Here is a 25,133-nt window from a genome sequence, read left to right on the forward strand (position 1 = left end):
CATTTGTACCATTCTTCTTTTTGCTCTTCTTCTCAGAGCTCTGAAGTGTTAAGAGATTTTGCAACCCTTTCTCAGAGGAGAAAAGGCCACAGAGCATACCATGATAATTGGGCTTGTTTTGCGGGGAGGAAACACCTGTCTTGGTGTCAGGACACCATGTAAAAGCATGTTTTTATTCCACATAAATTAGTCTGTGTGTTCACCCCATGCTGGTGATGGCCTAGTGGCCGAACGGGGCTTGGCATTAACTCCACCCACGGAGATCACTCATTAGTAAAAGCAAGGCCCCTGTCTGCATTTTCTTTTGTCTCTTTCCCCAAAGCAGAGCAGAACAGGGTCTAATTGGGAGGCAGATTGCAGAGCAAATGCGAATGAGCTTCTTCTTCCCAACTACTTCTCTTTAGCCTTGTCTGCACTAGCGGAGGAATAATCCATGGCAGGGTCAGGCTGCAGTGAAAGTAGGAGGCAGACTCATTGTGCCTGCAAGCCAGAGACTTAGAAAAGTGTATTCATGGAATCTCGGCAACTCAATTAGGAGAAATCTTAATAATGGAGAGCTGTTGAATCATAGATGCTCAGAATTACAGAGTCTCAGAATTTTATATTCTTGGAATCGTGGAAATAAAGGTGCAGCCAGATACCAGGACCACACTTGCCCTCCATGAGCCTGCATTTTGGCTACGTTGAACTTTCCCCATTTCTTTCAATGGGCTTCTGTTTCTCTTCTCCCGCCAGCCCCTTCTCTCTTTGTCTGGCTAGTTCATGCTCATCATTCATGTCTCAGCTGAGATATGAATCCCTCAGGGGGGCCTTTCTCTCCATCTACAATAAGACAGGCCCCTAATAAAAGCAGAGACCCCTCACCTTCCGTCACTATTCTCTTCTCCTCTGAATTGACTTAATGCTTCCCCAAGGGCCCTGCAGCCCCTCTGCCACCAACTCAGTGGTTTGCAAAGTCGTTCAATGGAGGGATCCGAACCCTTTTATTCAAACCCATATCCCCAGTGCCAGGCATGTGCCTGACACAGTAGAGATATTCAGTATTATCGCTGTTAAATGGATGATTGGATAAATGATCTTGATTCTCTGGCTCTCAGGACTGGAGGGAGCTTCAGTGGTCACTTTATTCAGCCCCTTCCCCCAGGTCCTCTGCAGGATCCCAGACCAACAGTTGTTCTGCCTCTGCCTTAATTTCTGCCGAGAAGGGGAGCTCACCACCTCCAGGCAGGAGCACCAATCTTTCCGTTGTACACAGACTCACATTACATGCCCTGTGACATTACCTCCCTACCCTGGGTGTAATTCCTAGCTTGCAAAAGAGCAGACTTGCAGTCTCAGACAGCTCAATAGCAAGAATGAGTCATCAAAGGCTTATAGCAGATGCCTCACACTGGCCAACGGGTGACCTAAGAGTTGTATCTGATGCAGAGTCTGACTTTCTGTTTCCATGATTTAAAAAAGCAAACCTTCCTTGAAAGTATAATACAGATACAGAAAGGGGCACATATCACAGGAGTCCAGCTCAGTGGATTCACACAAAGTGAGCTCAATGGTGCAACCAGCCCCGAGGAAGAAACAGGACAGGACCAGCGCCTCTCACTTCCTCTGCTCACTCTCTACAAGGTTCTGCTTTCTTGACTTCATGTAGATGGAATCTCACGGGATGTACCCTGTTGACTATTCTAAGATTTGGAAACATCTACATTGAAATCTGGGCTTCCCTGGTGGCTCAGGAGGTAAAAAATCTGCCTGCAATTTAGGAGACCCGGGTTCGATTGTTGGGCTGGGAAGATCCCCTGGAGAAAGGAATGGCAACCCACTCCAGTATTCTCTCCCATGGAGAGGAGCCTGGTGGGCTATAATCCAGGGGGTTGCAAAGAGTCAGACACGACTTAACAATTTTCACTCACTCTTTTGCTCACATTTAGAATCTGGCAATGCTGCGTCCCCAGTTCCTTATGGCAGCAGTGACTGGGTCTACTAAAATGACAGCTAGTCCTTTACATGGGACATGTGCTGCCCAGTTGGCCCCAGGTCTCACCACTCTTCTCTCTGGTTTATCTGGCCTGCTTCTCTGCTCTTGGCTCCTGTAGGCATTCACTATTTTGCAGTTCTTGTCTCATTATTTTTTTTTCTAGATGTTAGCACTTCTAGTAGCTACATCATTTCATGTGCGGAAGGCTCATGATGAAGCAGAACCATGCTTTTGGAAATAGACATGAGGTGGATTCCTGTTCATTTTTACAAGACAGAACCTTGCCACTTAAAATATCCATCTCTCTAGGATTTCCTTTTTCAGGAGTTAGTTTTCTTGTTCAGCATTTTGATACATAAGATGTGTTTTCAAGAGGAATCAGGCTGCCCTGAATGGCCTGTTCTTCATTCATTAGTTCATTCATTCATTCATAAGGTGTATCTTAAGCACCATGTTTGTTTGTTGGGGAATGAAGACTGCATGCTGTAGTAGATGGGGTCACAAAGAGTCGGACACAATTGAGCGACTAAACTGAACTGAATAACAGGAATACTGCCCTTTATTTTTATCAAGTAGTTTTTCTCTGGTGCTCTCCATGTGACAAAAAGTAGTCTTTGAGACCAAAAGGTCAAGGTATCTGAGATACCTCTGCACATGTATTTTTAAGCTTTTAACTTCTGCAAGATACCAAATCCGAATGCTATTTTTTCTAAATATAAAATGAGAAAATTTTATAATTTCATGTACAAATTAAAATACATGCATGTTCAAATATAACTACATGTTTGAGTACTCTAGCGAACAGTCAGTTACAACTAAGGCTAATCTGACATCTCCACTGGGATGTTTATAAGACAATGCGATGCTTTTCCTCGAGACAACTGTGGTATTTCAGTAGGCAGGATTACTTCATGTGTACTTTCCGTTTCATTTCACAGAATATTCATAAGATGTGTAACCAACGATTGAAATTTAGGAAAATAAGGACTTCTCTTGTGGTCCAGTGATTAGGAATCTGCCTGCCAATGCAGGGGACACAGGTTCGATCCCTGATCTGGGAGGATTCCATGTGCCATGGGGCAACTAAGCCTGTGTGCCACAACTCCTGAGCCCATGTGCTGCAACTACTGAGCCCACGAGCCTAGAGCCTGTGCTCTGCAACAAGAGAAGCCACACAATGAGAAGTCCATGCATCACAACTAAGGGGTAGCCCCCATTCAGTCCAACTAGAGAAAGACCCCTTGCAGCAACAAAGACCCAGTGTAGTCAAAAATAATTTAAAAATAAAAATATTTTTTAAAAGAAACTTAAAAAAAATAGGTAAAATAAAATAAGTAGAATGATATTTTGTTGGGGAATAAAAATTCTAGCAAAATCTCAACCACTCTCCACTCTGGCCTCTAGCTCTTGGCTTTCACTTCTTACTGGACACATTGGATGATGAGGTTTTGCTGGGCATCCCAGGTCTTCTTAAACCCTTGAAGGTCTCTGTCTTCCTGGCCAGTGATGCAAACATTGACTTGGACCCGCTGCCTTTATAAGAAGCAGTGGGCTTGGTTCTCAGCCCCTCCCCTACTGCCTGGACAGTGATCTCTTCAGGGATGTTGGTTTCCCTCTCTTTTGTCTGGAAAAGCAACACCATTGCCCTGGGTGACCATGAGTTTTGAACTCTGATTCTCAGTTTCTGTTGTTCTGTGGGCCTTGGCATCTTGGCTACTCCTTCTCCCTTCGACCTTTGACTTCCTGCCAGGCTTGTTGGCACTGGGAGGGGCCTGTGTGGCCTCCTCAGGCTGTGGGGAGGCCTTCCTGACCTAACCAGGTCTTCCCTTCTGGTCTTTGATCTGGCTGCCTTTCCTGGGAGCCTTCTTCTTGGGCAAACATGGTTTGGAAGAAAGTATCCTCACCTCTCCTGGCTTCTTGGGTCGCCTTTTAACCTCACTGGTTGGAAGGGTCCTTCTTGGCCTCACTTGTTTTCTTGGGGCCCTTCTCCTCAGCTTCACTGAGTCTCCTGGGAGTCATCAGAGTGGGCATCTTCTTGGGCTGCATTTTCCCTCTGTGCTCAGGAACTAATTTGAAGCTGTCCGTGGCCCCCTTGGTCATGGAGTTGATGGACCTGGAGAAGAGGCCAAGGTGTGTGTCATGCAGGTCCTTGACACACTCGCTTCAGCAGGTAATTGAGCAGGATGACATCCACTGCCCTGATGGCTGCACCAAGGTGCCTTGGCACTGCAGGCAGGCACACCTCAGGAGGGTGGCAGTGTGGCATTTGGATGCCATTATGGCTCACGCCTGACTTTTCAGACCCAGATGACCAGAATGATTCTACCACGGAGGTCGAGGAGGCCAATGAGGTGTCAGTGGAGGCAAAGTCCCCAGGAGCCACTGAGCAGGCTGATGCAGGTGTTTTGACTCCTCCCCCTGCCATGAGTCATCACAAAAACAAATCCTTAGCACCTACGTGGCATTGCTTCCTTTCATCTTTACAACGATAATTGAATGCACTGATAATCATGATACTGATTGTGTGCTAAGATGTGCTCTATTCTGTACATGGCACTGAGCATTTCATACACAGGGCATTCATCTTCCCAACAATACACCAAGATAGGATCAATCATTCAGGTGAGGAAACTGAGGCTATTACCAGGGTTGCTTGATGAGGTAGTAGGATCTCACATCTTTACTCTCTAACTTTTCATCTTAGTCTGCAAAGACTTAGTTACCTAGGACAGAGAACCAAGATTCCTATGTCTAAACCAGCTAGGGCTTTATTGGGCCTGGGAATGGGGTTTTAACTTTTCTTAAAAAGCATTTTATTAAGATGTAATTTATATACTGTAAAATTCACCCATGTAACATGAATGATGGAATGTTCTTTAGTATATTCATAAGGTTGTGCAACCACTGTAATGATAGACGTTAGGAGATTTTCATCTCCTGTAAAATATGCCTCATACCTACTAGTAGTCAGGGCCCATTCCACTCCTCCTCTGCCCTTCTTTCAGCCCTAGGCAACTGTTAATCTAGTGTCTGTGTCTATAATTTGCCTATTTTGGAAATTTCATACAAAAGGAATTATACAAAATAGTAATCTTTTATTTTTGGCTTCTTTCACTTATCCTAATGTGTCGAGTCATCAACGTCATCACATGTGTTACTACTTCTTTTTATTGGCAAATAATTTCTCCTTTGCATGAATATATCAAATTTTATTTTACCCATTAATCATTTGATGGACATTTTGGTTGTTTCTGTCTTTTGACAATTACGAATAATGCCATAATATGTTAACTTGAATGTTAGTGTACAATTCTTTGTGTATTTCATTTCTCTTAAACTTAGGGGTAGAACTGCTAGGTCATAAAGTAAGTATATGTTTAATGTTTTGAGGAATTGCTAGGCTGTTCCAAGCACTCCATCATTTTACAAGCAATGTATGTGGGTTCCAATAGCTCTGTATCCCTGCAACACTTGTTATTGTCCATCTTTTTAGTTACACTCATCCTTGTGCCTGTGAAGTGGTATCCTGTGGTTTTGAATTGCATTTTTCTAATGACCAATGACATTATGCATCTTTCCATGTGCTTATTGGCCATTTGTGTATCTTCTCTGAAGAAGTGGCTATTTAAATCTTTGGCCCATTTTTAATTGAGCCATTGGTCTTTTTATTAATTGAGTTGTAAGAATATTTTATATATAATGGATATAAGTTCCTTATCAGCTATATAAATTTCAAATATTTTCTCCCACTTTATGGGCTATCTTTTCACCTTCTTGATGGTATCATTTGCAGCACAAAAGTTTAATTTTAATGTAGGCCAATTTATTCTTTTTATTGCCTGTGATTTTCCTGTCATCTAGGAAAATGTTGCCTAAAAAAGCCATGATTACTTCTATATTTTCTTCTAAGAGTTTCACAGTTTCAGCTCTTTTTTTAATGTCACAATTTTTTAAAGAATTAAATTTTTAATTTTTCCAACTTTATTGAGGTAATTAACAACTAAAAATTGTATATTTTTAAGATATACAACATGATTTCTTAAAATTTATTTAGGTTAGAAGAAAATTACTTTGCAATATTGTGATGGTTTTTGCGATACATTAATATGAATCAGCCATAGGCATACATGTGTCCCCTCCCTCCTGAACCCCTTCCCATCTACCCCCCCCACCCCCATCTCTCCAGGTTGTCACAGAGCACCGGCTTTAAGTTCCCTACATCATACATCAGACCCCCACTGGCTATCTATCTTGCATATGAAAATATGTATGTTTCAATGCTGTTCTCTCAAAGCATCCCACCCTCTCCTTTTCCCACTGTGTCCCGAAGGCTATTCTTTATGTCTGTGCAGGGCAGCAAAACATGATGTTTTGATCTATGTATACATTGTGAAATGGTTACCATAATTAAGCTAATTAACATATCTGTCGCCTTGCATAGGTGAGTGTCTGTGGTGAAAACACAAGGTAACTAACTCTCTAAGCAAATTTCAAACATGCAATACAACATTATTAACTGCAGCTGCCATGTATATATCAGCTCTCTAGAATGAAATCATTCTTCATAACAAAACCTTGGTAAACCTTGACCAACATCTCTCCATGTCTGCCACCTCCTAGATCCTGCAGCCACCATCCTACTCTCTGCTTTTCTGAGTTTGACTTTTTTAGTTTCCACATGTAAGTGAGACCATGCAGCGTTTGACTTTCTGTGTCTAGTTTATTTTGTTTAGCATAGTGTCCTCTAGGTTTATTCATATTGTCACAATGGCAGGATTTCTTTCTTTTCCTTTTTTTTAAGGCTTAATAATATCCCATTAGGACTTCCCTCATGGTCCAGTGGTTAAAAATCCTCCTACCAATACAGGAGACACAGGTTCAATCCCTGGTCCCGGAAAATTTCACATGCCACAGGGCAACTAAGTGCCTACGCCACAACTATGAACCTTCACTCTAGAGATGAAGAGCCACAACTACTGAAGCTTGTGTGCCCTAGAGCCCATGCTCCACAACAAGAGAAGCGACCGCAGTGAGAAGCCCATGCACCCCAAGTAGAGAGTAGCCCCCAGTTGCCACAGCCAGAGAAAGCCCATGCAGCAACAAAGACTCAGCACAGGCAATAAATAAATAAATAAAAATAGCTCATTATATACATGATCTATAGAAATCACATATCAACAATTTATATATATCCATAACATATATCCCATTTTCTTAGTCTGTTCATCCATTTATGGACACTTAGGTTGCTTTCACATCTTAGGTATTATAAATAATGCTGTAATGAATATGGGGGGACAGGTGTCTCTTCCAGATACTGATTTCATTTCCTTTGGATAAATAGCCAGAAGTAGAATTGCTGGATCATATGGAAGCTCTATTTTTAATTTTTTAAGAGACCTCCATACCATTTTCCATAATGGCTGCACCAATTTACATTCCTACCAGCAGTGCACAAGGTTTCCCTTATCTCCACATTCTTGCCAATACTTGTTGTCATTTGTCTTCTTGATGATATCTGTTTTAACAGATGTGAGGTGATAGCTCGTTATTTTGATTTGCATTTCCGTGATGATTAGTGATGTTGAACATCTTTTTATGTATCTGTTGGCAACTTGGATGTCTTCTTTGGAAAAGTGTCTATTTAGTTCCTCTATGTTTTTTTCATTGAATTGTTTTGTTGTTGCTGTTTTTGAGTTATATGGGTTCTTATGTATTGTGGATGTTAACACCTTATCTGATATTGCTGTTGTTGTTCATTTGCTAAGTCTTGTCCAACTCTTTTGTGACCCCCATGGACTGTAGCCCACCAGACTCCCTCCTCTGTCCGTGGGATTCCCAAGACAATAATACTAGAGTGGGTTGCCATTTCCTTTCCCAGGGGATCTTCCCAATCCAGGGATGGAATCCGCATCTCTGACATTGACAGGTGGATTCTTTACCATTGAGCCACCAGGGGAGCCTCATATGACATGTGGTTTGCAAGTGTTTTCTACCATTCTGTAGGTTGCCTTTTTATTTTGTTGATGATTTCCTTCACTATGCAGAAGCTTTTTATTAGTAGTTTGATATATTCCCACTTGATTTTGGTTTTTGTTGCTGTGCTCTTGATGTTATATCTTAAAGACCAATGTCAAGAAGTTTCTGTCTGTTTTCTTCTAGGAGTTTTATGAAACTGCTAGATTTCTTCTAGGAATCAGGCCTTATGTTTATGTCTTTGATGTATTTTGAGTTGTTTTTATAAGTGAAGTAAGATAGGGACCCAGTTTCATTTTTCTGTGTGTAGTTATCCAGTGTTTCCAACACCATTTTGTTTGTTTGTTTTTTAAAGTTTAACTTCTGCAATACAGGTTTTAAAAAAATATTATAAAAATATATTTATTTTAAAAATATTTATTTCGCTCCCCTGGGTCTTAGTTTGTGGCACTTGGGATCTTTGATTTTCATTGCAGCAGGCAGGATCTCCAGTTGTAGCATGTGAACTCAGTATGGGATCTAGTTCTCTGATCAGGGATCATCTCTGAGCCCTCTGCATTGACAACACAGAGTCTTAGCCACTGGACTGCCAGGGAAGCCCCTCCAACACCATTTTGGAAGAGATTATTTAATGTTCTTGGCTGCCTTGTCATATACTGATTAACCTGTACATTGTGGTTTACTTCTGAGCTCTCTATTCTGTTCTACTTTCTAAATGTCTATTTTTAAGTCAGTATTATACTGTTTTAATTACTGTAGCTTTGTAGTATAGCTTGAAATCAGGGAACGGAGGATAACTGGATGAGATAACATGGGCGTTACTTAGTTGAATGTCCAGCAATGAGAAAATGTCTTGGTATGTGACAGCCCTCTGCCCAGTCTGTACAGAGAATGTCCTCCAGCCGCCTCTTCTCCCCCATGCACTCTCAGCCTGCCCAGTTGCCTGTTCTCTGTCCCCTTGGAAGATTTTCACTACTCCTCTTGCCTTGGAAGACCCAGCCCTAGTGGATGGTCTCTGGCTCCAATGGCCTGACGAGGTCAGGTCAAGGATGTCTCTTCCTTCCCAGCTGCTAAAGACTGAATGTCTGCGTCCCTCCAAAATTCATATGTTGAATCCTAATCCTCCGTGTGACAGTATTTGGGGGTGGTGCTTTTGGGAGATCATTAGGTCATGAGGGTGGAGCCCCCATGAATGGCATTAGTGCCTTGATAAAGGGGACACTAGAGATTTCCCTCACCTTTTCCGTGAGTTCATAGTAGAAAGACTGCTGTTTACAAGCCTGACAGTAGGCTCTCACAAGACATTGAGCCTGCTGGTGTCTTGATCTTGCGCTTCCCAGCTTCCAGAACTGTGGGAAATAAATGGGTGTTTTGTTTGTTTAAGTCACTTATTTTTTTAAGATTAAAAAAAAATTATAACAGCCTGAACAGACTAAGATAGAAATTGGTCTTTGGAGTAGTGTTGCCACAACAAATATCTAAAGGAGTGGAAGTGGTTTTGTGAGTGGCAGGTAGAGGTGAGAAGAGCTTTGAGTTGCATTCTTGAAAAAACCTACATTGGTACAAACGGACCATACAGGGCAGTTCTTATGGGAACTCAAAGAAAACAGGTGAGCTGTAGAGAATTCCTGTGTGCGTGTGTGCATGTCCTTCTCTTTTGCAACCCCATGGACTGTAGCCTAACCAGCCTCCTCTGTCCATGGGATTTTCCAGACAAGAATACTGGAATGGGTAGCTATTCCCTTCTCCAAGGGATCTTCCTGACCCAGGGACCAAACTCAGGTCTCCTGCATTGCAGGCGGATTGTTTACTATCTGAGCCACCAGGGAAACCCAGAGAATACCTAGTTCAGTACAGTTCAGTCGCTCAGTCGTGTCCGACTCTTTGCCACCCCATGAATCGCAGCACGCCAGGCCTCCCTTTCCATCACCAGCTCTCAAAGTTTACCCAAACTCATGTCCATCAAGTCACTGATGCCATCCAGCCATCTCATCCTCTGTCGTCCCCTTCTCCTCCTGCCCCCAATCCTTCCCAGCATTAGGGTCTTTTCCAACGAGTCAGCTGTTCTCATGAGGTGGCCAAAGTATTGGAATTTCAGCTTCAACATCAGTCCTTCCAATGAACACCCAGGACTGGTCTTCTTTAGGATGGACTGGTTGGATCTCCTTGCAGTCCAAGGGACTCTCAAGAGTCTTCTCCAACACCACGGTTCAAAAGCATCAATTCTTCGGCGCTCAGCTTTCTTTATAGTCCAACTCTCACATCTATACATGACCACTGGAAAAACCATGGCCTTGACTAGACAGACCTTTGTTGGCAAAGTAATGTTTCTGCTTTTTAATATGCTATCTAGGTTGGTCATAACTTTCCTTCCAAGGAGTAAGTGTCTTTTAATTTCATGGCTGCAATCACCATCAGCAGTGATTTTGGAGCCCCAAAAAATCAAGTCTGACACTGTTTCCACTGTTTCCCCAGCTATTTCCCATGAATTGATGGGACCAGATGCCATGATCTTAGTTTTCTGAATGTTGAGCTTTAAGCCAACTTTTTCACTCTTCTCTTTCACTTTCATCAAGAGGCTTTTTAGTTCCTCTTCACTTTCCACCATAAGGGTGGTGTCATCTGCATATCTGAGGTTATTGATATTTCTCCCAACAATCTTGATTCCAGCTTGTGTTTCTTCCAACCCAGCGTTTCTCATGATGTACTCTGCATATAAGTTAAATAAGCAGGGTGACAATATACAGCCTTGACGGACTCCTTTTCCTATTTGGAACCAGTCTGTTGTTCCATGTCCAGCTCTAACTGTTGCTTCCTGACCTGCATACAGGTTTCTCAAGAGACAGGTCAGATGGTCTAGTATTCCCATCTCTTTCAGAATTTTCCACAGTTTATTGTGATCCACACAGTCAAAGGCTTTGGCATAGTCAATAAAGCAGAAATAGATGTTTTTCTGGAACTCTCTTGCTTTTTCGATGATCCAGCAGATATTGGCAATTTGATCTCTGGTTCCTCTGCCTTTTCTAAACCCAGCTTGAACATCTGGAAGTTCACGGTTCATGTATTGCTGAAGCCTGGCTTGGAGAATTTTGAGCATTACTTTACTAGCATGTGAGATGAGTGCAGTTGTGCAGTAGTTTGAGCATTCTTTGGCATTGCCTTTCTTTGGGATTGGAATGAAAACTGACCTTTTCCAGTCCTGTGGCCACTGCTGAGTTTTCCAAATTTGCTGGCGTATTGAGTGCAGCACTTTCACAGCATCACCTTTGAGGATTTGAAATAGCTCAACTGGAATTCCATCACATCCACTAGCTTTGTTCATAGTGATGCTTTCTAAGGCCCACTTGACTTCACATTCCAGGCTGTCTGGCTCTAGGTGAGTGATCACACCATCGTGATTATCTGGGTTGTGAAGATCTTTTTTGTACAGTTCTTCTGTGTATTCTTGCCACCTCTTCTTAATATCTTCTGTTTCTGTTAGGTCCCTACCATTTCTGTCCTTTATCGAGCCCATCTTTGCATGAAATGTTCCCTTGGTATCTCTAATTTTCTTGAAGAGATCTCTAGTCTTTCCCAGTTTCTTGTGTTCCTTTATTTCTTTGCATGATCACTGAGGAAAGCTTTCTTATCTCTCCTTGCTATTCTTTGGAACTCTGCATTCAAATCGGAATATCTTTCCTTTACTCCTTTGCTTTTTGCTTCTCTTCTTTTCACAGAATACCTAAGTAATCCTAAAAAAATATTGGTAGAATTATGGAGATAAAGGCCATTTTGATGAGGTCTCAGATGCAAAGAGTTGAACATGACAGCCACTAACAACAACAACGACAATAACAGATGTAAATAAGCAACATGTTACTGGAAACCAGAAGAATAGTTATCCTCACTATAAAATGGCAAAGAACATGGCCGAGTTATTCTATTGTTTTGTGGAAGGGAGCACTTGCTAGTTATGAAATTAGATATTTAGTTGAAGAAACTTCTAAGCAAAGTATTGAAGGTGTGGCTTGGCTCCTCCTGACTGCCTATTGTAAAATGTGAGGAGAGAAAAATAAAGATGGATTTTTTTAAGCAAAAAAAGGAAACAGAAGTAAAAGATGTGGAAAATTCTCAGCCTATCCCTGTTGTCAAAAACGAGAAAGCTTGGTGGAAAGAACAGTGAGTCTGTGGCCAAGGACTGCTTGATAGGGAGGTTTGCAGGGATCATCCATCTCTACAGAAACTGGGAGCTATTCTCTAAGATAATGGAAAAATGGCTCTGAAAGCAAGTCAAAGATCATCAGGGATGCCACTCCCATCACAGGGCCAGAGTGTAGTGGCTCAGGGAGGGGACAGAACAGTTCCAAAGGAGGGGCTGGCACCTGCAGGACCTCAGGGGGCATTGCCTGGCACCACCTTACAATGTGGGGGAAAAAGATGGTGAACTTGGGATTGTGGGGAGATGAGGATGAAATTGGCAATCTGGGCTGTGGGCTATAATAAGAAATTTGACTTTATTTAAGAGCAGTGGGAAAGCAAGGAGTTGCAAACTTTCAGATGAGAGATGAGGGTGGAGGAGACTGGGATAGAGCAGGAGATGACTAGATAGATTCTGGGTATATTTCAGAGGCAGAGCCATCAGCTCTTGCTGACGGATGAAATGCAGGGGATGAGGAATGGCAGGAATGAGGGGGAATGTAGGCTTTGAGATCAGTATCTCTGAGCAAAATCCTCAAAAGTGTGCTTAGGTTAGCGTGGTCAAATCTGCCACAGTTGCTTACTCACTGTGAACTTAAGGTGAGGTTCTAGAGTCTGACTACAGCCACGAAATTTAAAGATACTTCCGCCTTGGAGGAAAAGCTATGACAAACCTAGACAGCTATTAAAAAGCAGAGACATCACTTTGCTGACAAAGGTCCGTATAGTCCAAGTTATGGTTTTTCCAGTAGTTGTGTACAGATGTGAGAGTTGGACCATAAAGAAGACTGAGCACCAAAGAACTGATGCTTTCAAATTATGGTGCTGGAGAAGACTCTTGACAGTCCCTTGGACTGCAAGGAGATAAAACTAGTCAATATTAAAGGAAATCAACCCTTAATATTCATTGGAAGGACTGATGCTGAAGCTGAAGCTCCAGTCCTTGGGCCACCTGATGCAAAGAGCCAACTCATTGGAAAAGACCCTGATGCTGGAAAAGATTGAGGACAGGAGGAGAAAGGGGTGGCAGAGGATGAGATGATTGGATGGCATCACCAACTCAATGGATATGAGTTTGAGCAAACTCCGGGAGATAGTGAAGAACAGAGAAAGAAGACTGGCTTGCTGCAGTCTATGAGGTCGCAAAGTGCTGGACACAACTCAGTGACTGAACAACTAGAATCTGAACCAGATCTACACTTTATATTTTTATTTCTGTTTTATTCATCACTTAGCCAACACTTCCTACATGCTGGAAGCAAAAATTACTGTTTGATAAGTGAATAAATTCATGTGTGTATTCACTCACTCCTTGTCTGCTCATTGCAGAGCCTGGCATAATTTGGAGTGTGATAGGTTAATCAGGTTTCATGGGATGAGTGAGTGAGGAGTCGTATGTCGCTCAGTTTGAAGAGTTGCCTCCCTCATGAGGAGATAGACTGGATGATGGCAGAAATGCACTGAACTCCCTGCTTATGCCAAAGGCCTCGGTGCCAAGACATCAACCTGTCATTCATAAAGACGGCAAATCTATCGGGTCATAAATTTGACTGCAAACTAATGTGGTAGCAATAATAAACATTAATTAAACATTTAATTTGCAATCATTTTGCTTGTCATCTTACATTTTAGAAGGGCATGGGGCTAATTCTGAAGGGTTGAGGATCTTACAAAAAATTCAGGGAAACTAGAGCTCATGCCTTATATTTCTCTATATGTTATTTTCTGTAGTAGACAGAGATTAATTTTTGGTAGTTTGCTCTCCATACTGTGGCAATAAGCTGTGTATTTACATATTTATTTATTCATTCACATATTCATCAACTCAACAAATGTATATTTAGTGTCTGTTGACTAATTTCAAATGTTATGCCGGTTTTAGGAATAGAGCCATAAACCTCATGGGCAAGGGTCCAGCCTCATGCAGCCATATTTTCATCAGGAAGACAAACACTAAGGAAGCAAATCAACAATGTAATGGCTTCGCAGGTAGCGCTAGTGGTAAAAAACTCGTCTGCTAATGCAGGAGACATAAGAGACATGGGTTTGATCCCTGGGTCGGAGGGCATAACAACCCATTCCAGTATTCTTGCCTGGAGAATCCCATGGACAAAAGAACCTGGTGGGCTACAGTCCATAGTGTTGCAAAGAGTTGGACATGACTGAAGCGACCTAGCACATACATGCACACAATGTAATACAGCAAGAATGCCTATGCAGAAAATGAAACAGGGTGTGAGGATACGGAGGGCTGTGGCTGAAGAACTCTTTTAAATGAGGTGGTCCAGGAAGGCATCTCCAGTGTACAGAGATTTCAGGGAGCATGTTCCAGGAAGAAGGGACAGCATGTGCAAAGGCCCTGCACTGGAGAATGAGCCTGGTATGTTTGTGGACAAGGAGTCATTTTGCAAATGAGCTTCCTCTGTGCAGTAGGAGGTGGTAAAGATGGTAAGAGGAATCAGGATGGAGAAAGGGCTCTTGTCTGGACTGCATTCAGACATCTCTCTATGTATCTATTCAACATGCAGATGGTGGGTCTCTATTTGGTATAGAAACTGCGCAAGGCAAAAGCCTGCATATAAAACCAAAGCCTGAAGAAGCTCACAGTGGAGAAGACAGCAGATTCCCATGTTATAATGTGATGGGAGTTCTGATGGTGGACTCCATGTGACTTACCAATAGGCTGGTTGTACATGAGGGCTATGCTTCCTGCCCCCTTGAAGTCTAGTCTATTGCTTTAGACACTAAACTGTGAGCTAATTACTTAAGTTCAGTCTTATGAGCATTTTCATGCCAATCCCCACACAGTGACCCTTGTTACTCTTGCCGTGATGCCTGAGAATGTTCTAGATAGAGGCTGCTTGGTTCACTGGGGCACTGGTGTGAGGCTGGTAACCCTAGATGATCAAGTAGCATGTGAGACAGATTAAACGTCATTGTTTAGGCTCCCAAGATCTTGGGTTGTTTGTTACGGCAGCATAACTCAGCCTATCCTGACTGATATGGCCAGGATGGAGATAAGCACAAAAGTGGCACATGTGACTCAGCCCGAGGAAGTCAGGGAAAGCTTCCCAAAGAGGGAGTGTCTTTGCAGATACTGGAAGCACAAGCAGAGGAAAAAAGAGGAGATGTTGCTGAGAGAGAGAGAGAGAAAATCTTCATGACGTGTATCAAAGAGGGGGCTATAGGAAAAGCTTGCATGCACGCATGCTTAGCAGCTTAGTCATGCCTGACTCTTTGCAACCCCATGGACTGTAGCCTGTCAGTCTCCTCTGTCCATGGAATTCTCTAGGCAGGAATACTGGAGTGGGTAGCCTATCCCTTCTCCAGAGGATCTTCCCAACCCAGGAATCAATCCCAGGTCTCCATCATTGCAGTCAGATTCTTTACCATCTGAGCCACCAGGGAAGCCCCAGGAAAAGCTTACAACAGTGTAAAGGCTGTGGGGTCAGACGGGTATAGGTTTGACCTTGGCTCTGCCACTTTCTACATCTGTGATCCTGGGCAGAAACCCATGACATTTTCTGAGTATCAGATTCCTCACTGCACGATAGACAAGAGAGCACCTGCCATTCTGGTGCTTGGTGTCTGTTTATAAGTGCTCATTTGAAATCCGTGGCATTATTAAGTATAATGGTGGACAATCTGGGTCCTTGGTCTCCACCAAACACCGAAACCATAAAGATAAAAGCCTATACGTATCAGGTATTTAACCAGGTACTTGTGTGCTAAGTTGCTTCAGTTGTGTCCGACTCTTTGTGACCCCATGGACCATAGCCTCCCAGGCTCCTCTGTCCATGGGATTCTCCAGGCAAGAATACTGGAGTGGGTTGCCGTGTCCTTCTCCAGGGAATCTTCCCAACCCAGGTATCAAACCCATGTCTCTTACATCTCCTGCACTGGCAGGTGGGTTCTTTACCACTAGTGCTGCCTGGGAGAATCAGGTACTTAACTATGTGCTTTGCAAGCATTACAAAACCATGGAATATTAGTGTTACTGTCATACCCATTCTACTAATGAGGAAATGGGAACTCAGGGCTTAAGTGAATTTGTCCAAAAGCACACAAAGATGCAGAGTCAGAATTCAGATGTGAAGTCTAACTCCAGTGTCCACACTTGTAACCAGGACACCATCTTCTTCTGTGCTTACACACTGAAGGATTCATGCCCAAAGGCTGAGCTGAGACTTCTGGTCCAAGAGGCATGGCTAAGCCTTCTGACCCGGCAAGAATGAAGAGAGGGAGGCTCCTGGCCAGAGACTCTGATGGAGGTGATGCTGTGAAGATGGGATGCAGCAGGCAGGGATGGGTCCCCGGATGATGCTGACCTATGAGAAACTAGGAGTTGCTCCAGGTTTCTTATAACCATTTACTGAGCCTCTGTTCCAGGCTGGGTCTACCCTTTGTGCTGTGTGTACAGTGGTGCACACAGTCCATCTACAGACACTGGAGCTACCGTCCCCTGGGCCTTCAGATCTCACCCTCATGAGTGTCACCTTATGAGCTAGTGCTGTTGCAGGTACACTTGAGGAGCATCCGGGATTTATAGGAGCCCGGAGGATTTTCCTAGCCTTCAAGGGGACATCAAGTGGAGACGTGGTGGCCACAACAGGGTGAACTGATGAAGGGAAGGGAGGCAGAAGGATATTCCCAGGAGAGAAAGGGCATCTGCCTGAGCCTGGAAGAACACAGAGGTTTTCATCTAGTATCCAGCCAGGATAAGGAAAAAGGATGGACAAGAAGATCCTGGGGTGGCAAGGAGGGCCCCCTGTCCCTCTGGGCTTTATCCCAAGGGCAGTGGGAAGCCAACACACGAGCTGGAAGCAGCGGAGTAATAGGATCAGGTTTTCCTTTTGACAGATTCACTCTGGCTGCCATTAGGATTGCAAGGGAGCAAGATCAGGTGCGGGGAGATCATTTAGGAAGACGTTGCAATCATCATGGTCAGAGGATGAGACCAGGGGCTGCGGAATGGAGAGCAGTGGGTGGACCCGCTTGCCATGAAACTTATGACCCTGGATTAGCGCTTGGGTGACATTTTATCCCCCCCCTCCTCCCTAGCCAAAAGGGCTGCCTGACCTATATTTATCTTTGCAAAGTGGCGGTTCTGCAAATTGTCGCTGAGATTGCCGCCCTGCCCACGTTCCCCACATTCTGGGTCACAAGCTATGCAGCCCTGGCGGACTGGTCACGGTCCTGCTTATTTTGTTTTGCTTCCTGAGATTTCTGTTTGGTTAATGACAGGGCTCTTTGTTGGTTTGGGTTCACAAGGCCGGCTCTGCAGCTCCCATTTGGTCATAGGTGATCAGCCTGGGTAACCTGGCCCCAGGTGATCAGAGTTTTCTGGACTCTGGGCCTCTTGTCTAAATGGGCAGATTTTCCTCTTGGAAGCCTAAATAGCATGGGTTAACTTTCTTTTCCAATGAGCTCTGCATTTTCTATAAAGACATAATCTTTTATTAAATTAATGAGACATAATAATTATTAATTGCTAATTATTCATAGTCATTTAGTCTATTTAAAAGAAATGGTACCATTTAGAGCAAGATTTAAAGATATGCAAATATCAAACAGCTTGTTTTGACTGTTCAGCTACTCTGTAGTTCTATGGCAAACACACTGACATTTTTGAGAGGAAGATACTCATTTTGCTCTAAATACCACGACATGGAAAGTCAGTGTACCACCTGTGTGTACTTGGCTAACCTCCTCAACTTCTGAGTGTCAGTTTCCCAGCCTGTGAAATGGGACTATGACTACCTGCTTGCAGCCCTGCTGGGGCTTTCCATGAAGTGATGGGAAAGGCCTAGCATAGAGCTCAGCATATGTTGAAAATGTTGAGAAGGACAAGTTATCTATTAGAAGTTGCTTCATCTAATTCTATCTCATCTAATTCTATCTCATCTAATCTCATGTACCTCCTAGTTCTAAATTAAACAAACACATATACACATGTATTAATATTACTCATGTCTATATCTGAATTTATATTTCTATGGCTGTTACTATAGACACCGTCAGGTGCCTGTAATGTTTTATTGGTACATTCAGGCCTCTCTCTTTCAACTACCCAGGCTCTTTCTGTCTTGGAATATAGGAGGCAATGATTTTCTCTTCCTTATTTGTCCTGCTCTGTGCTGTTTGGGGAAACAAAGAGCCCAGGACTCTTATCCCCCTCTGTTGGTTCAAGAACTAGAGAAGCCCAGAGGATTTTCCTAGCCTTCAAGGGGATATCAAGTGGAGACATGGTGGCCACAACAGGATGAATTGATGAAGGAAAGGAAGGCAGAAGGATATTCCTAGGAGAGAAAGGGCATCTGCCTGAGCCTGGAAGAACACAGAGGTTTTCATTCAGTATCCAGCCAGGGTAAGGAAAAAGGGTAGACAAGAAGATCCAGAGATTGTGACCACCGGGTTTCCAAGATGCCCCTGAGTCTCACTCTCTGGCAGCCCCTCCAGGTCACTCTCTCAGCCCCAGCTCCTGGGTCCTTCTTCATGTCCCAGTCGCCTAGGGGTAGAGACATTGATATTCATTCACACTCTGAATTCTACTCTTTGGATCCAGTGGTTCATAGAGAAAAACTCCTTTTCTTTTTAGGGAAGCCGAGTTCAGGGGTTATAAATACTGCTGGGAGGACCCCCTCTCATCTTAGCCAGAACTCTTTCAGTGAGATCAGCATGGTGAGACTGGAACCCGTGGCTCCAGAGATTACAGGTTCCATGGGGGAAGCTCCAGGAGGCTGTAGGGAACAGAGTGGGTGGTGACAGCAAACTCAGGCTCCAGTGGAGCCAGTAGCAGCTGCTGTAGGGGAAACTGGGGCAGCGGGCAGGGGAAGCCCCGCTGTCTTACATTAGTAGCAGCTGCCAGTGCTCGAGAGCCTTCCTTGTGCCAGACATCATTCTAAACAGTGTCACACAGCACCCGCCCTTTCCCTAGAGTGTACATTTCCATTATTATTGTTTCATATTATTATTATTATTTAAACAATATTTATGGGCTTCCGAGGTGGCACTAGTTGTGGGGAACCTGCCTGCCAATGCAGGAGACATAAAAGATGTGGGCTCAATCCGTGGGTGGAGAGGATCCCCTGGAGAAGGGCATGGCAACCCACTCCAGTATTCTTGCCTGAAGAATCTCATGGACAGAGGAGCCTGGCGGGCTACAGTCCAAAGGGTCACAAAGAGTTGGACACAACTGAAGTGACTTAGCACACAGCATGTACATTTCCACAAACCCCTAAGATTATGGGTGTGGATAAGCAATGCAGTCATATCTTGATTCTCATTTGCCTTTGTTTCTTGTGGGAAACCTCACAGGGAGGTGGTGTCTCTCTGGTTTGTGATAAAATGCGGTTTGGACATCCCTACATTCATGCAAATGGAATAATATAAGATTAAAAACCAAGCTATGAAGTATTTTCAAGGGGGTGCTAATCACAGCAGGCACCGTGTAGTGAAAAGAACATGAATTTTGCATCCAAAAGCCTGGTTTTGTCATATCATAGCTGTGTGACCTTAGGCCAATCACTTGACCTCTCTGAATCCCAGGTTTCTTATCTGCAGATTGGGAAAATTAATTCTTATTTCTCAAGATCATTGGAAGAATTAAATGCCGTAACATACAAAAATGTGAGATACATAGTATGGGTTTAACGAGCATTTGTTCTCATTCACCCCTGAGTCTCCTTGAGTCACGGATGTTTTTTGGACATCGATAATTCACACTCTATTTTGGATACTGTCCTTCTGGCTTTTAAAAAATGCACTTTTTTTCTGACTATAAAATAATATTTACTCATTGTAGAAGACCTAAAAGATTATAGAAGCATATAAAAATAAAATAGAAATCTCCCATAAAACCACTCACTAAAGATTTCAACTCTATATATTGTGGTTCATTTCCATTCTCTCTTTCTTTCTGTCTCTGTCTCACTTTATCTTATATGTATGTGAAAGTAATCAGATTCATCTTATATACAGAATTTTCTGATTTTTTTCATATAGTATTAAAGTTCTTCTCTCTGGGGGTTCCCCCCTCACCATGTTTAAGAGTAAGAACCTATCAATCCTTGGAGTGAGATCAGCGTGGATATGAGAATTCACTGCGTGATCATATCTTGGGTATCTGACCCTTGGGAAATCCCAAATCTTCTCTCACAGGGTTAGTGTGGGACTTAAATATCAGATCCATAGACATCTTAGCAGAGTCTCTGAAACTTAGTAACTGCTTATAAATAGTAGTGGCTGATACTATATTCATTAGACTTCTATGTCAGTCTAGGTTACACTGCAATGACAAACAACACCGAAATCTCAGTAACTCTGCACAACAAAACTGTTTCTTACCGTAGACTGAGACTATATGCTGTCCTGGGCAGCTGTCTTCATGAGGTGGTGTGGAGCTCCTGGTTGCTTCCATCTTAGAGTATTTCCATCACGCGCATGTTTCCACGACCGCCAAAGCAAGGAAGAAAAATTGGAAGATTTCACACTAGCAATTAAATGCTTTGATCCAGAAGATATATGCATCCATTCTGCTTACAACCAATTGGCCAGAACTAATTACATGACCCCACCTTGCAGCAGGAGGCGTGTGTGAAGAAATGTGATCCTCTCGGGTACCCAGAAGAGGAAGAGTCTCCCAAATCATTGAGCACGGAGAATCCCTGCCATGGAATTATCTCTATCATAAGATTATTTGCTTTTGTGGGAACTGGTGCAATTTAATTCAAGGTCAGTCCTACCATATTTATGCAGAATGAGTCCTCAACCCTGACCTGGCAAGGAGAAGAAAAAGCAGCTGATCTCAGATGCACTGACGTCTCTAGGTATGTCTGAAGCCGAGGTTCCCACTGGTGTGTCGATGCCAGTTCCCTCTCTGGGTCTGAGTTACTGCCCTGATGCTCAGCGCTGTGAATGGTGCAGTTAAGTGAAAGGGTCGGGTTGACCACAGTGCAGCATTTCATCAGTGCCCCGTCATCACACTGATATACAACTTGTCCCGAGGGCCATCAGTCCTGGAAGAGAATGCATCAGGTCCCGCTCTGGCATTTAATACCACATCCATCACAATGCAGAGAACACTAAGCAGATCTGAGCCCTGGTGAGCTAGAGGCTGGGGAAGGGCTGAGGGGCTCCTGGAAAATCATCAGATCTCCCAAAGGACCTGCAAAAAGTTTCGCTTCTTGGTTTTCATTCTTTTTTTCCTTCTGACCATAGTGAACTCCCCGTGACTAAAGGTATGCAAGTTGAAGCAGACTATTTGGCTGTCATGAGTATCAAACAGACTACTTGTAGAGAAGTGAATAAGTACTGTCTTAGTTTGACATAAACTAAGGTGGGAATTTGACATAAATCCTGAGGTGGGAATTTGGGTGCACATAGTTCATTATCTCAAGATGCCAGGAACCACAATGGGAGTAGGAAGTGAGATGGGGATGGAAGAAAACCAATAAACAGTGCAGAGTAAGACAAATACTCTTTGATGTCACATATATGCGGAATCTGAAATACAATGCAGATGAACTTATCTGTGAAACAGAAACAGACTCACAGAAGTGGAAAACAGACTTGTTGCCAAAGGGGGAGGGGGACGGGGAGGATGGATTGGGAGTTTGGAGTTAGTTGTTTTGCTGCTGTTTAATTTCTAAGTTGTGTCTGACTCTGTGACCCCATGGACTGTAGCCCTCCAGGCTCCTCTGTCCATGGAATTACCCAGGCAAGAATACTGGAGTGGGTTGCCATTGCCTTCTCCACGGGATCTTCCTGACCCAAGGATTGAACTCGCATCTCTTGCATTAGCAGGCAGATTCTTTACCACTGAGAGCCCCCTTCTAGGAAGCAGCCATTACAGGAATTGGGATTAATAGATGCAAACTCTTACATATAGAATGAATGGACAAGAAGGTCTTACTGTATAGCACAGGGAACAATAGTCATATATCCTGGGATAAAGCATAAAGGAAAAACAATAAATAAGAATGTATATATGTAAGTTGCGTCACTTTGCTGTACAGCAGAAATTAACACAAAATTGTGAATCAACTATACTTCAGTTTTTTTTTTTTTTTTTTTAAACCCAAAGCAAAGAACAGTGTATCACTGAGCTGATAGATTCCTGCAGTGGGTAAGTGGAGCTCAGTCCTGCTGGGGACCCTCTGAAAGAACATCAGCTGTGTCCCCTTGTGGGATAAGCAAGCTAGGATGCTCCACGCAGCTCTGTTCCTCTGGTTGGGGGTTGCTCCAGGGACACTGACACCCAGGCACATCCCGGCTACCCCCAGGTGTGGGCTGAGCATTCTGACTTGAGCTCAGACCACCCTCAGAAGGAGAGACACTGTCTGCAGGTGACCTCCGGGTGGCTTGGTGGATGAAAAGAGCACGTTCTTCCTGCAGTGAAGCTGACTTCAGAGTTTTAACTGAACTCCCTTGGGTCGGATTCTGCCTATCGGGTGCATTACTTAGCACGCTCAGTGTTTCTAAGACACGGAATTTGAAAGCAAAACCTCTAATTCCCACACTCCCTCAACTCCATATTTTCTGAGAAACATCTGGCCTGCTTCATCTATTTCGTCTTCCTACCGGGGCCCTGAAGGCATAAACCTGTAGGACGCTGAATGGGATCGACTGTGACAAACTCCTTCCACCCCGTCTGCACCAGAGTGGCTGCGAGGTCAGGAATGTGCTGGCAGCCCCAGTGACACCTGGGGCAGAGCAGGGCAGCCTTGTGCCCCCAGCAGCATCAGAACCTCTGTGTCACCGCTGCTGGTCGTGTCTGATTCTTTGTGACCTATGGACTGTAGCCCATCAGGCTCCTCTGTCCATGGGGTTTTTCAGGCAAGAATACTGGAGTGGGTTGCCCTACCCTCCTCGAGGGGATCTTCCTGACCCCGGGATCGAAATTGCATCTCTCTTGTCTCTTGAATTGTCAGGCGGGTTCTTGACTACTAGTGCCACCTGGGGTGGGAGCTCCTTCCAAAGCACATTGATAATAATCATACTTGTGTAGCACTTCTAGATTGTACAGAACTTTACAGGTGCTGAGCAGCAGTGGGGCTTTTTATATCTCCATGTGAACCAGTCGAGAAAGTAATTCAAACCCATTTTGCAGGTGAACCAACAGAGGCTTGGAGAGGTGAACACTTTTGCCAAGGCAGGCTTTCAGCCCAAGTAGCCTGCTTTCTTAATGCCCATAGTTCAGCCTGAGCATAGTGGAAGGACACTGTGCCCCTCCCCCCCCAGGTGAGTTTGAGGCCAGGTGTTGGGTTAGGTGGGCTAAGAAGCAGTGAGATGTGGGTGTCAGAAGCCAGAGAAGCCACGCAGAGAAGGAGCTGTTGCTGTTTAGTCACTAAGTCGTGTCAGACTCTTTGCGGCTCCATGGACTGTAGCCCGCCAGGCTCCCCTGTAGGATTTCTCAAGCCAGAATACTGGAGTGGGTTGCCGTTCCCTTCTCCGGGGATCTTCCCAACCCAAGGATGACACCTGTGTCTCCTGCATTGCAGGCGAATTCTTTACCACTGAGACACCCGGGAAGCCTGCAGAGAAGGAGGGAGAAACATTTTTGCTCCCTTAAATCACATTTTCTGTTTGAAATCGGAGCTGGAGCAGTAGTGAGGAGGCAATATACAGTATTCAACGGAGACGAGGAGGTAGGAAATAACATGGCTTCTATTTAATTATGTAAAATCCCACAAGGCCTCAGGGACTGCCCAGGACCCGCGGGGATGATTTCCTTTCTCTTGTAATTTGGGTCTTGGTTGATTAAATGGCAGAAAGAATCCCGAGGCGAGGAAAGACGGAGAGAATAATGTGGTCAGAGAACCAAAGATGACTTTCCGGCTTTCTTGTTCCTGCCCGTTCCTTTCTCCTTAGGTGCTCCAGGCTGCCATTCTGACCTCAGTGAAGAGATAAATATGCCCTCTTACAGCATCAGGGAAAAGTGGGCAGTCTCGCATCCCCCACCCCCACAAGACTCTGAAAGCTCTTATTACATTAATACGATTGATGGAGAGAGAATATAAGAGTAGGTATAGCTGTTACCGAGTGCTATGAGCTGAATTGTGTCCCCCTAAAATCCGTATATTGAAGCGCTAACCCCCAGTACTGCAGAATGTGACTGCACGTGGAGAAGGAGTCTTTAAAGAGGTGATTCGATTCAAATGAAGCCCTTAGGGTGGGCCCTGTCCTTCCAAGAAGAGGAAATTTGGAGGCAGAGAGACCCCAGAAATGAATGGATAAAGAAGATGTGGTACATGTATACAATGGCATATTGTTCAGCCATAAAAAGGAATGCATTTGAGTGAGTTCTAATGAGGTGGGTGAACCTAGAGCCTATTATGCAGAGTGAAGTAAGTCAGAAAGAGAAAAACAAATACATTACCGCGTATATATGGAATCTAGAAAGATGGTACTGATGAACCTGTTTGCAAGGTAGCAGTGGTGATACAGACACAGAGAACAGACTGGTGAACACAGGTGGGGAAGGAGAGGGTGGGATGAATTGAGAGAGTGGCATTGAAACATATACACTACCATATGTAAAATAGGTAGCCCGTGGGAATTTGCTGTATGACCCAGAGAACTCAAACCTGGGGTGCTCTGTGACAACCTAGAGGGGTGGGATGGGGTGGGAGGTGGGAGGGAGGCTCAACAGGGAGGGGACGTATGTATACCTGTGACTGATTCATGCTGATGTATGGTAGGAATCAACACAATATTGTAAAGCAACTATTCTCCAATTAAAAATAAATCAATTAAATAAAAAGGAACACCAGGCACGGACAGGCGCTGAAGGAAGAGCACGTGGGGACACAGCTAGAAGGGGGCTGCCTGCAAGATGAGAAGGGAGGCCTAAGAAGAGAGGAGTCAGGAGAAACTAAACTTGCCAGCACCGTGACCTTGGGCTTCTAGCCTCCAGAAGTGTGAAAAAAAAACACATTTCTGTTGTTTAAGCCAGCAGTTCGCCAACCTTTTAGGCACCAGGGACAGGTTTCATGGAAGACAACTT

At 44.0% G+C, this 25,133-nt stretch overlaps 1 protein-coding gene across 3 annotated transcripts in view; it reads left to right on the plus strand.

The window, feature by feature from the left end:
• Positions 1-25,133, plus strand: part of LOC145531297 (uncharacterized) — a 263,548-nt gene that overhangs the window by 152,512 nt on the left and 85,903 nt on the right. The window contains exons 2-3 of one of the 3 annotated variants that reach the window (XR_014072339.1): positions 16,288-16,398; positions 20,409-21,383. The exons of 1 other annotated variant lie outside the window; for it this stretch is intronic. The gene's annotated coding sequence lies outside the window, so the exon portion shown is untranslated. Of the gene's footprint in view, positions 1-16,287; positions 16,399-20,408; positions 21,384-25,133 lie in introns of those variants that run through there. One more of the 3 variants, XR_014072337.1, reaches the window with a different exon arrangement.

The sequence above is a fragment of the Giraffa tippelskirchi genome, chromosome 13 (genome assembly GCF_054371585.1).
Source record: "Giraffa tippelskirchi isolate mGirTip1 chromosome 13, T2T-mGirTip1v1.2.pri, whole genome shotgun sequence".
Lineage (NCBI taxonomy): Eukaryota > Metazoa > Chordata > Mammalia > Artiodactyla > Giraffidae > Giraffa > Giraffa tippelskirchi.